The sequence below is a fragment of the Pseudopipra pipra genome, chromosome 15 (assembly GCF_036250125.1).
Source record: "Pseudopipra pipra isolate bDixPip1 chromosome 15, bDixPip1.hap1, whole genome shotgun sequence".
Taxonomy (NCBI): domain Eukaryota; kingdom Metazoa; phylum Chordata; class Aves; order Passeriformes; family Pipridae; genus Pseudopipra; species Pseudopipra pipra.
In genome coordinates, this window is record NC_087563.1 from 7,431,460 (window position 1) to 7,442,749 (window position 11,290).

Here is an 11,290-nt window from a genome sequence, read left to right on the forward strand (position 1 = left end):
GTAGCTTTCCTCTGGCTTGTTCACACGCGAGGTTGGATTCTTTGGCCAGAGCACAAATAATTGCTGGAAATTAATTTTCTGTGCTGCTCTGCAGTCAGAGCAGGCTGCCCGCTGGCCCGCACAGCAGGTGAGGCAGAGCCTTCGCTTTGCTCTCACATCTACCAACAGATGCTTGGACAGAAGTTTAAAAATTATCAGCTCTCTCTTGCTTGCCAGCCCTTGGCATGGAATGCTCTTTCCCAAACAATTTCCTTTCCCTGGTGGTTGCCTGCTGTGCCCCAGAGGTGTGAGCTGCCTGCAGGGCTTTGCCTGGGAGAAACACACACTTGTGCAGAGTGGAACCTAAAATCTCTGGATGCACATTTACAGCAGGATCAGAATGGAATTCCTAATTCCTGTAGCGTTTAAATGAGCTGGTATGTGATACATGTGACTGTCTTTAAAAAAAGATTTATTTCCAGCTGATGTCAAGCCCATTAATTCTTACTTTGTTCTGGTGTCTCTTGTAATTCGTTGTTGCTTTTGCCTGGTGCTGTTCCCTGGGAAGTGTGGCAGGGTTGTCGAGCAAGGTCCACGTGACTTCAGAAAGCTCTGAGGATGTTCAAGAAAAAAAGCAACAACTTCAGATGAAATTAAATCCCTTGTGGCTCAGGTGTATTTGAAAGCCCCGTGCTGGGATGCTGCTGTTGGAGGACACGCTCCTCTGGCTTTTTAAACTGTTTTGTTTTAAAAGTTTGCTTGGACCCTCTGTCCTTACTGGGGCTTCCAGAGCTGCATTGCAGTGGTGAATGTTAGTCCTGTTGGTGTAGAGACTCCTTAACTGCTGTAACTGGTCACTCACTCATGCCCTGTTTTCAAGGCTTTTCAGTTAGGGAGGGTGCCCATCCTCGGCATGTGGCTTCTGCTCCTGCAGCTTGTGCGGGAGAGTTGTCCAGGCTCGGTGTCACCTCTGCACACGGGAGCATTCGCAGGGACTCCTGCAGTGTGACTGCAGCCTCAGCAGGTTGACTTACACCTGCTTCCAACACCTGCCAGGGCACAGGTGCCTCCAGAGGTTCCCTGGGCTCTGGGGCTGGTCACCAGCTGCAGAACCAGAGGAGCCCACGGGCCTCAGCCCTGCTGCCCTGCCCAGGTCCCATCAAGGACAGCCAGGCGTGCACAGCACACCACTATCACATCCTCAGGAGTTCACGGGATCGAGCACTGACTGGCTGGAAAAACAGGTGTGAAATTTCCACACATAGCAATGCACAGTGATGTTCACGTGTGGATAGATGAAGGACTTATGGGAAGGGTGTAACATCAGGAGCACATGACTATACAATTAAACCAGAGGGAGACAAGGAAACACACGATGAAGAGACCCAAATGGTGCAATTCCTGGGAAAATTGTGCATTGTGCCCCTAAAGTTGAGACCAACACTGTGAGAGTGATGTAACCTGAGAGGGGAATCCGGAGTATTTCATCCCTGTCAGGTGAAGTTATAACTGTGCTGGCTTCAGCCCAGCTACTTTGTAGACCAATACGCTGGAAAAGATCAAACCACGAATCCAGTCCCTGCAGGGACCTGCGGTTTAGACATTGAGCAGACCCTCATCCATAGGCATGGATGAGTTTATCCAGTTTGAGATTGACAGTTACATACTTTATTATTTTGAGCTAGAGAACTGCAAGTCAGTGAAGGGAGACTGCGACCTTCCTGGTGTCCCTGATGGAACTGGGGCAATTGAAGTGACATTTGCTTAGTCCCAAACAGGCAGTTTAACCACAGCATAGTTCTTCCTCTTAGAGTCAGGCGGTTATTTTGCCCTAAATAAATATGGATTTGGTGCTGCCAACTGCTCCATATTCTTGTACAATGAATTCTTGTGGGTGCTTCCAAGGAGAGAGTATAAATGTCTGAAAAGATCTAGTAGCAAACAGGAATTACCATAAATAAATTATAAACCATGAAAAAAGACATGATGAGTCATATCTGTGTAATCATCTTGGCTGAGCTCTTACCACTGCCCCATTGTTCTCCATCACTGCCATGAGATGCAGCTTGAGAGGGAGGGCTCCAGGGCTTCTGGTCTTCATTGCTGGAAAATCAAAGACACACCAATCTGTGTCTTGTCAGCTGCTCCCTTCCACTTGCACGTGTCTATGTTTGGGTTAGGAACAATTTCTGGAGGAATTCACCTGCACTTGCCCTAAAGGCATGTGTTACTTTAAGTATGAGCTTGAGCTTACTTGGGCAGGGTCCCTGATGCCAAACTGAAGGGAAATTTGGTGGTCAAACTCCCCTGTAAATGTCTGGATTTATGCTGAAGTTGTGAACTGGCAAATTTCCCTGTCTGAGCAGGTGATACCTGTCTTTCTGCTGTGGAGAAACTCTGTGTAGTTTTAATTTTTGGTGTCATTTGCTGTCCCTCAGTGTTTTGGTTTTACTGCTTTCTGCCTCTCCACTGGGAACATTTCTTTGCTTTATCATTTTGTATCCCTCCATTGCTATCAGATTCCTATTATTGCCCAGCGCTTCCCTCATTTCCCATGGTCTGAGGGAGCTGCAGTCTCACGGTGTGGTAGGTGCAGGGTGAGATGTTTCCTTGATGGGGAGAGGTGCACATGGTTCAGGAGCAGGGCTTGTCAGCTGGAGCTGGGAATTAAAGCTCCCTCCTGCACAAAAGCTCCCTCTTTTGAAGAGCTTTGCATTGGATGTAACTTTTAATTTGTTTTTGAAAGCCAAGCAGGCTTTGGAAACTCTCCCTGACACTATCTGAACAAGGATATTGCTAGACTTTTTATACAAAAGACACTTTAATTAAACTCCCATCATGAAAACAATTAGACCAAATTTGCAGTACTTAACTAGTCAATAATTTAGTAGTTGGAGCTCATTAATAGACTTCTCTCTGTGCCTGTGTTGTAACGATGCTGCACTGCCAGCTGCCTGCCATGGAGATCAATCTGGGCTCGATATCTTCTGTCCCCTGCAATGGTGATATTGGTGTAAACTAGGTAAATAAGTAAACCCCAGGTGGGTGCAGGGGTGGGTGTTTAGTGTTGCCATCGCTCCTGGATCGGGGGAGCTGCTCATGTTCTGCAGCCCCTTGAACTCGGCATGTTTGTGTTCTCACCCAGTGGCACGGACAGGGATAATCTGTGGCTCTTTGGGTGTCCCTCGTGGGGAGGGTCCTGCTGGACCTTTGGCGGTGCTGGCCCTAGGAGGGGGTGTTACAGACCCCCCGTTACGCTGATGTTCCTCTGCCTCCTTAGGCTGCCTTTGGGGTTGTCCTACAAAGAATGTGAAGGGAAAATGTGAATCCCCTACTTGGGGATCAAATGCCAACTTTCTAATGTAGAGTTTACTCAAAGTTTACTAAGTAGACAGAAAAAGGAAAGGGTGTTCTGCTCTGTTCCTGTTTCTTAGGACAGAGTTCACACAGACAGGCAGGATATCAGTTATGGAGCAGGTTTGCTCAACTTGTGTGTTGAAAGCTCTTGCTCAATCATTTTTGAAAGAAGGTGTGAGAGGGAAGTAAGTAATTTACTGCTTGAATTTCATTCCTGAATTAGATTCTAATTTTTTTCAAATCATCGGATCATTTGGGCTCAAAATTAAATTGATGATTTTAAGTCCTTGTTCTTTACATCTTTTAATTGGTGAAAAAAATGTTTGACCTTTTCTTTTGTCTACAGAGAATAAGCAGAACAGAAATGGATTTACTTTTATTATGGTAATCGTTTTATTTCAAATACATTTTAGAACAGGGCATGTGTGACTGTATCAGTTTCTGTAATTCATTCTCATTCCTGATTTCCCCCAGGCACTGAGGCAGTTCTTCTTCCTAATGCTTCGTTGTACCAGCTAATACTGTAATAACAATTTGTGCTTCAGTAGCACCTTTACACTGAAATAGTCAAAAGTAGGCCCCAGGAATTTATATCATGTCACGCATCTTTCTCCAGTAACATTAGATGGTTTTTGCAGCTGGTTGTATTTACAGGAGCCCCAGTCAATCCCCCTCCAGCAGTTCTGGCACTTCAGTAGTTCTGTCTCAGTGAGAATTATGAACAAGGATAAAAGCTCTCCAGCAGAGCATCCCAAGGGAGACAGTGTTCCAAGGCCTTTCATTTCGGGGAGTCATGTCATGTTGACAAACCAGGTCTAACAGCCACATCTCCTGGGGTGCTCACTGGGAAACGGGGTTCTGTGCATATCTTTTGTTCTCTGAAAGTTTGTGCCTTGAAGAGATTTGGGGGTTCAGGTTGTGCTATGTGGACTGTTTAAGATTTACACCTGCTGAAAAAGAAGCAAGAAGGAGAAGGAAGGAATATTTAATTAAACCTTTTTTAAAGAGAAGCTAAGAGGGGCCTTTTGTCCCTTTTTTTTTTTCTTTTCCTCCCCCTTGCAGTTTGTCTCTTGTTTCAGATGAATGAAAGCATCTGTATGTACCTGAAAACATGGGGTGTTCATGGCTGAGCTCATGAATCTTATGTACTGTGAGACTTTGATGAACTGATATTTACCGTGATTTATCATTTTTTAGTTATCTAAGGGAGAAATTTTATTTTCAGATGAACTGAGATGTCCACATTTTATATCATGCCTTAGGCAACTCTTTAACTATTCATGGGGATCAAGTGGTTAATTCTGTTGAAGTTTGGTTCGGTTTTTAAGTGGCCGTAGCAGCGTCCTGTCTGTTCTCCCACTGGCGTGGGTGGGTGTAGGATCCTGCATCCCGGCAGCTCCCGCAGTCCCTGCGGATACTCCGCTGCGCTGGTGTGGAACCCAACCCCCCCAACCTCTCCTTGTTGATTTTGCGGCTGATGTTGGAATCTGTGCCCTGAGCTGCAGATGGAAGTGTGTTTCAAACAGCACAGCCAGTTATTCATTTGCTTGTTCCTTGTAGCCACGAGATCTTTGTGTTGTGGCTTTAAAAGGAAAAAAAGGAGCAGCAGCAGCAGCTGTGCTGGTGTGAGCAGCAACCAGGAGCGGTGACACGCGTCGAGCCGGCGGATAAAACACAACGGTGGATAAAACAGACCAGCTCAGGGGGCCTCTACAGGGCTGCAGAAATCCCTCAGCAATTTTGGCTATGTCTGCAGATCTGTAAGAGAGGAAAATACAAGCACACCAGGTCTGGTATAACTGTGCAGCCTCTTGCCTCCACAGCATCCATCTCCCTCAGGCAGCAGATGGATCTGGGCATTCCATTCCTCCCATGCTGTTCCACAGGGATTCTTCCCTGGCTCAGCTGTAGTTTTGAGGCGCATTTTGCCAAAAGGTAATCAATGGCAGTACAGTGATAATATTTAAAGCTTTAAAATATACATTGCATGAATGACAACGATTGATAAATGTTCCACAGGCTTCCGTTTGCTCCTCATCTCCCACCCCCTGACCTGCCACCTTCCTGCTGGCCTGACCAACAGGCACTGCTTACTTGCACCTGCTGTACTGGTTGGAATATGTGACAGTGCTGCTTGCAGAGACAACCCCTGATTCCTGCTTTATCTACTTGATGCTGACAGCACTGCATTTCTCCACCCGTCTGTTTGGAGAGCTTGGAAGAGATAAGGGAGTCAGGGATCAATGGGAGGCAGCAGTGTGAGGGGCCAGGAAATAAGAGTAGGGGATCAGCTGCATGATGAGCAGGAGAAAATACTGTATGAATATTAAATGTTGTGAGTGGCTACGATAAAGCTCATGTATTCACAGAGTGCAGATTAGATATCTTCACTTTATAGAAAGAGAGGGAAAAGTTATGTTTGATAAAACTCTTTAGGGACACCAAAGGAACTGATTTTTTTAATCATTATTTTTGAAACTGATATATAAGCCTTTTCTGTGGGTAGGGTGGGGTTTTTTAAATGCCTAACAGAATGGCAGTGCCATTTTATGATTCATCATATTTGTCACATTTCTCTTATTTTATTCCAACTCTGAACAAAAATATGTGAGAGAAAGTTCTGCTCCTTTTCTTTTGTTTGTAGAAGTCATGGTGCATTTGAGTGGAAAGTACAGCATTTATGATTTTTTTTTTATTACCTGTTCAGAAAAGGTATTAATGAATGATGTGCACCCACACTTATTGCCAATAAAGCTTTCCTGAATAATTCACAAGTCTGAGCAGATATGCCAGTAAATCCCAGCTACCAGCACAGCCCAGTCTGGACCTACTGGTGAGAGCCAAGTTTTCTTCTGAGAGGGAAAAGGAGGTGCTGGGGTCTGCAGGCAAAGTTTGGGTGAAGTTTCCAGCCCAGGAGGGGAAGTGGTGACCCTGAAAGTCAGTGCTGTGTGTGGGAGGTTTTAAAACTCGATTAAAAAATGGCTGAATTAGCTTGTATGTGCCCAAGTAACGAGCCCTCTGGCAGTGGAGCAGGACAGTGACAAGTCATGAGGGCAGTTATGAGCCAAGGTAGGGCCACACAATAAAGAAGCGTTTTGTAGGAAGAAACTTTTGGTATGTTGATTGTTAATTTATCCCTTCCCTCTGTAAGTGCTGCAACATTTCTGCCACTTTCACTTTGTTTTCTTTTTAGGTTCCTTTTGCTTGACTTCAATACATGAGGAGGTGGCAATTGACAGCAGGATGTGGTGTTTGTTAAACACTGAGCTCCAATAACAAATATGGGACTCAGCAGTGTTTTGTTGTAGTTACAAGAAGAAGGAAAGGTATTGGGTGCTCTTTTCAGAGACAGCATAAAGGGCTCTGCTGGCCTGATGAACGTGGCCCTGCTGTTGTGCTGGATGTGGTGATGAGGGTGCACTGTGCATGCATTGCCCTCATTGCGGTCACACAGGCTGTGGGTGCTTGTCCTGTGCAGCCCTGAACCCCTTATTGAAAACCCACGGGGTGTGGGAAGGATGTGGGGTGTGTTACAGATGTGATATGTGCTCTCTGTCCCTGTCACCTGGTCTGGCTCCTGGCAGATATTCCAGGTACAAACGTAGGCTGCCCAGCCAAGCCCGTGGTGCTGGAAGTTCCTGAGGCTGCCATTTCATGTTTTCCTCATGATCCTGCCACCCTGCTTCTGGGACAGTGTGTCCTTGGGGGCTTCAGTGACAAGGTGGCCTTCACTGGAGGGGTCCCCCAGAGCCATTTCTGCACCGGGGACCTGCTGGGCTCTGTTGCTGTGGGGTGCCACAGTGGTGAGGGCCTTGTGTGGACACGGATGGCAGGATGTCTCTCACAGGAGCTGAGTGCCTCCACCATAAAACCGCTCCATGGATTGTCCACCAGGGAAGCTTTTAGCTGCAGCTGTGGAGGTGCAGAGTTTAATGGGCAGGTGATGTTTGTTCTGCATTGCATGTGCATCATTGCCCTCTGAGCAGTGTAAATTTAGCTCCTTTAAGCCTGATCTCCTGGGGCTGAGATTTAAGTGTTTGAACTTTAGTTGAAAGGAATATATTGATTAGGCTTTGATTTAGTTGTTCCTTGCTGAAAAGATACCGGGTAATGACTTTACCTGCCCTTTCCTATTTTATTCATTTAATGGAGTCCTCTTGTTCCCCTTTTCCTCCTCAGCATCATTTTGCCTGAAAGTCTGCAGTGGTACGAGGAGAAATACAGGAGAAAGCTGTTGTCACACTGTGAACATGATTGATTCCATAAGTAACTCCCTTGGCAAACCTCTGAGGCTTCACTGATGTCAGTTAGTGCTTCCTCCTGCACACGAGGGCATGTCCAGTTTAGACTGATGGACTGAGGTACTGCTTCTTGCCTTCGACAGAGAACAGGCATGAAGGAGGAACTGGTTTTCATAGATATAAAATATCTTTTTAGAGATGTGAAAAGAAGTTCTCTTGACCTATTTGGTAAATTGTCCTCTTTTTAACCTCCTTTCACGGTGAGTCAAACTGAGAAATCCCTTTTCTTTTATCTTGACAAACAGAGAGCACATGAGGGTCAGCCTTGACCCCACATGGGTTTCAGCTGAGCTCCAACTTTGCACCAGCTCACAAGATCCAACCAAACATTAGAAGTAGGGTTGGCAAATCACAGTTTCAGTGCACAGACAGAGCCAAAAGGGGAGGGGGAGGGATGGTATGGATTTTCTTATCTAAAGTGAGTACTTTTTGCTTTTCACCAAATAGGAAGCTGCTTCTCTCTTGCTTTGTGCTGAACCTCGAATTCAAATGGCTTTCAGCACAGAGAAGTGTCTGGCTGTGGGGGGCCTCTGCAGCCTGGTGTGGGCAGAATGCAGGACGAAGACTGAGCCCTGCAACCCCCCTCCAGGCAAACAAATCCCTCGGATTCAACCTACTTTTTTCTGTATTTAACAGTTCATTGGTTTGTAGTTCCTCCTTACTCCATGGATCAGTTCTGGAGAGGAAGAATTCCCCCTCATGGTCCCCTGATGGCATTTTCACTTCATTTCAATATTCCTTTCCCTCATTACAGCAGAAATCCCAGGGGTGTTCCTGGGAGTGTTGATCCTCGCACACCTGATGCCTTCTGAGGAACACACATGAGGTTAAAATAAGATATTAGTTCTGTCTAAGGACTTTTACTGAAAAGGAGTATCTTCAGGGGTTATCTGTGGAGGGAAGATTTGGTCAGCTCCTAAATTAGCTTCAGAACAAGAGTAAATGGCTATTGATTACCTTCTAATAAACCTCTAAAACCTATTTTCTCTGTTTTTGCAGGAGAAAATGTGTTTGCCTTGAGTTTCCTTGCTTCTGCATGTCTTCATTGCCTTCAGAATTCCATGGCTGAACTTCACTGGTATCCTTTTATTGAGGAAAGAGAGTTTAATATGCCCAGCTGGAAGAAGAGAAGACCTCAGACTGCAAATTTTTTACAAGAGATGAAGGAATCATCCTGACTAAGGAAATGTTGATGGTGAAAATCACGGAGGAATATGGGTAGGCTGGGGAACAGCACCTTCCTGTGCATCGGTGCTGTAATCCCTAGAGACTGAGAACTGGGTGAGGGAGTGCAGAGCAGCAGAACCAAAATAGCCCTGGTTGCCATGAGGACACAAGTCCTTGCCAAGTCACCCGGTTGCTTTGTATCTCATCGAGGGAGGTGTAAGCACACCCCATGTGCTGTTTAATTCCATGGGGAGAGGTTTCCTTCCCCAGAGCTGCTGCAGCCAAGGAGTGTTACTGCTCCAGTCCCTCACTGCTGCAGTTCTGGTCACTGTGTTGGGAATATTTGGTTATTGCACCCTGCCAACATGATTATTTTCAGCTGTAAATACTTGCCTCAGTAGAGGTTTTCCATATATTTGAATTCTTTCTGAAGGTATTTCTCTCCCATTGCTGCTGCATAGAAGAAACCTGGAAGGGAAGGGATCAGGTGCAAGTAAAGCTCCTGATGTGTCTTGCAGGCTTCTGCTCCTTCAGTTCCTCACACAGCATTGGGATAGTTTTATTTTACACTTTCCATTTAACCTTCAGATCATCAAAACCCATCTTTGCCACCTGCACTGAGTGGGGATAATTCCACACTGTACAAACAGCCCCACTGATGTTTGTGTTTGCTTGCTGGGGGGGATTTGAACCCATTACTTTAAAGCACAGTGATGGGATTTGTGCTTTTCAGTTTTGTTTTATTTTCCCAGATGTGATGTAAACTCTCTGTGGACTCTTCCTTGTGCTATGCCCGAGTGCTGTGGTCCTGCTTATTTCAGTGTTCAGTGGTCTCAGCTCTCCTGTTCTGAAGGCAAATGAACATGGTGCTGTACAGGTGTGTGTGGTGCTGTACAGGTGTGTGTGGTGCTGTACAGGTGTGTGTGGTGCTGCACAGCCCAGCCATGGGCCGTGGCCAGGTACCAGTCCCCTGGGGCTGTGCTTCCCTGGCTGTGCTTGGAGCCCAACAGGGTCCGTAGGAAATGGGCCTATTTTGTGTTAGCACAGCAGAACAAAACACTTTCTTTCATCTTTCTTGTTTTGATTGGTAACTGATTCTTGTGAATTTGGACTCTGAATACTGAGCAGTAAATATTTATGAAATGTAATGGCCAAGACTAAATACAGTCATTAGCATATTTATTTTTATTGAGTTGTTGCTTTGTGTGCCTGAGGAAATTATCAAATTGCTTCTATTTGAACTGCTATGTACAATTTTAGGACTGTCATTTTTAGTCTCGCATCACTCTGGATTTTGGAATTAGAGTAGGGAGCATTTGTGTCCTCCCCCAGCCTCAAAATAGAAGTTTATGAATAATGAAAGTTGAGTAAAATCCAGTCCAGGTTGCCCATTTGCATCCTGCTCGGTGCCAGGAACAAGAGGTGAAGGTTTCTTCTGGGACTGTGGTGCTCTGTGTGAGGCCCTGAAGAGTGGGCAGGGTGGTGGAACCACCTCAGCTCATCTCCCAGGGCTTTGGGGGCCCTGGGCTGCAGGGGAGCAGCTCCAACCTGCTCCAGGTACTGCTCTGGGGTGCATCCTTTGCTGGAGCCGAAGCCATCCCACTGCTCCAGGTTATCCCTGTGTTTCCCCTGGGAGCAGTCCATGACTCGGAGGGCTAAGGAGCTCCTGTTCAGTGGGCAGGAGTGATGGGGACACAGGGGTGTGATGGATTTGTTCCCTGGGGAGTGTGTGTGGTGTCACCATATCCAACATTCCAGTGATCCCAGTGAGTGGTTGACTTCACCCATCTCTAACTTCTTTCAGGAATAACTTGCCTTTGTTTTTTTCTCTGTGGGTCTTTTCGTTCCTTCTTGCTGCATACTGGCATACCAAGGTAAAGATAAACATTTTCAGATACAGAAAATAAATGGACCGGAACTTATATCCCCTCTCTGGATCCTGTGCTGCCTTTCCCCTAAGCTCTCCCTTTTCCAGCACCTGATGGTCATCCTCCCTCCCCTCTTTACTGTGAATCCACATGGGTGTGTTAAACATTCCACCTGGGCTGGAGGAATCAGCACAAAAGCTGGGAAAGGCCTCCTTGCTGTGACATGTGCAGCTCTGGTTGCCCAGAACTGTGGCACATGGGACATGTGTTACTGGAGCAGGAGAGGGAACAGTTGGCTTCAAGGAAAATAGTTTCCCCAGGAACAGGTTTCTGCTGTAGATATTTAACTGCAACAAAATCAGTGTCAGAATTTAACAAGCTGCTTTGGTGGAGCTCCAGGACAGGGTGAGACGTGGAAGGGCAGCTCTGGGAATTGGGAGCAGAGTGGAACAGAAGGTGCAAAAGCAAAAGTGTGACACAAAATCACCCTGTGAGAAACATGGCTGGACCACACGTGGGACTGAGTAGCAGAGGAGCAGGGAGTAAATCCAGAGTAGGAGGGAGGAACCAGCACAGGAATGAGGAGTTGATGGGGCTGTGGTGGGACACAGTACTGAC

At 46.3% G+C, this 11,290-nt stretch overlaps 1 long non-coding RNA gene across 2 annotated transcripts; it reads left to right on the forward strand.

The window, feature by feature from the left end:
- Positions 1-3,759: 3,759 nt before the first annotated feature.
- On the forward strand, positions 3,760-10,728 carry LOC135422479 (uncharacterized). Of its 2 annotated transcripts, none has more exons than XR_010434494.1 (5): positions 3,760-6,063; positions 6,118-6,662; positions 7,516-7,697; positions 7,776-7,837; positions 8,637-10,728. It is a non-coding gene; the product is annotated as an uncharacterized LOC135422479 (long non-coding RNA). The 2 variants fall into 2 exon arrangements; XR_010434495.1 differs by having other exon boundaries at positions 3,760-5,271; positions 6,530-6,662.
- The last annotated feature ends 562 nt before the right edge of the window (positions 10,729-11,290 follow it).